General features: G+C 43.3%; 1 protein-coding gene across 1 annotated transcript in view; it reads left to right on the plus strand.

The window, feature by feature from the left end:
• The window catches only part of mylka (myosin, light chain kinase a), a 59,749-nt gene that overhangs the window by 33,827 nt on the left and 24,621 nt on the right, over positions 1 to 1,301 (plus strand). The window lies entirely within an intron of this gene.

Below are 1,301 nucleotides of genomic sequence, written 5' to 3' on the forward strand. Positions count from 1 at the left end.
TGTTTTGATGTGTTGGTTTGGAGGTATGTTGTGGTTGGCTTGTTTGGGGCTGTGGCTGATTGATGGGTCTGTGACTGTGACATATCTGATCACGGGTTCAGGTGTTTCAGCAGGTGTTCACCTTTCAGACTGCAGATAATAATGATTACTGTGATTCTCCATCAACCTGCTGATTATTTCTCCTTCCACTGATTCATTGTTTTGTTGTACATACATTTCATACTTCCCAGAATACAAAGTGAGCCAACACAATCAGCAGATTCTCACAGTTGAAATGCTGGACAATGAAGAAGTAGTACAAACTGAAGAGAACAACAGCAGATCAATCGACTGGTCGCTTTAGCTCCAGTTGTATTTACTGCTGAACACGTTCATTTATTACAAAGCTGCATGTTTATCAGTTTAATTTTGTGAAGTACTCAGTCACTGCAGATAAACGCAGTAAACTGTTTAATATTTCCTCTGAAACTGTGGCGGAGTGCAGCTATCATATACTGTACTTCAGTACTGGAGTAAACGTTCTCAGATAACTGATGTTTGAACTGGCAGACAGTGGTGCTAAAGAAGAAGCTCATCAGAATCCTGTTCAAACATCCAAATTCTCAGTTTCTACTTCAACTCTGTAAACCTGAGAACATTCAGCCTGATGTCTGCTTGCTGCTGTGGTTAACGTCAGCAGAATCAGAGTATGACTGTCTTCATGTTCACCCTGAAACACGCTGTGGGCCACAGAAGGTTAGATCTGGAGCTGATGGGGGCTGGAAGGACGTGAACATGCAGATGTTTCAGAACATGCTGCAGCTTTGTGTGTTTCATGTTTTCTTGGTGTCTCAGTGGAAACTCTGCTCTTATCTTTATGATCGGACTGTAAATCCTTCCGGCCGGTGAGCCTGCATGCCTCAGTGTGGATGATGGAGCTGTTTACAGCGTCCTGCCTCATCAGGCTCCGATCTGCTCTCAGCAGTTCACAACCAAAACCCACAGCTTGAACATGAACTCTGTCCTGTGGCTGCTTTTCTCCACTTAGTTCTGAGAACGTTCTCCTGTGAAGGGCTTCACCGTCCGTTTAAACTGGACATACTAAGAGAAGCTCCTTCATGTATTCATTTGCACTGAAATGTGGACATTAATACGTTATCATTAAAATAGTTTGCACTGAATGTTTTTGTTTAAGATCAATTTCCTACGCTTTAAAACCAGGGGGCGCTGCACTGAGAGAACAGAAAAGATCATCATCATCAGACAGCTGTGGACTGGACTGCCAGTCATCATGCTAAGCTAATGCAGCTCTCTGATCATGC

The sequence above is a fragment of the Stegastes partitus genome, unplaced genomic scaffold (assembly GCF_000690725.1).
Source record: "Stegastes partitus isolate 25-593 unplaced genomic scaffold, Stegastes_partitus-1.0.2 Scaffold2340, whole genome shotgun sequence".
In the NCBI taxonomy this organism is placed as follows: Eukaryota; Metazoa; Chordata; class Actinopteri; family Pomacentridae; genus Stegastes; species Stegastes partitus.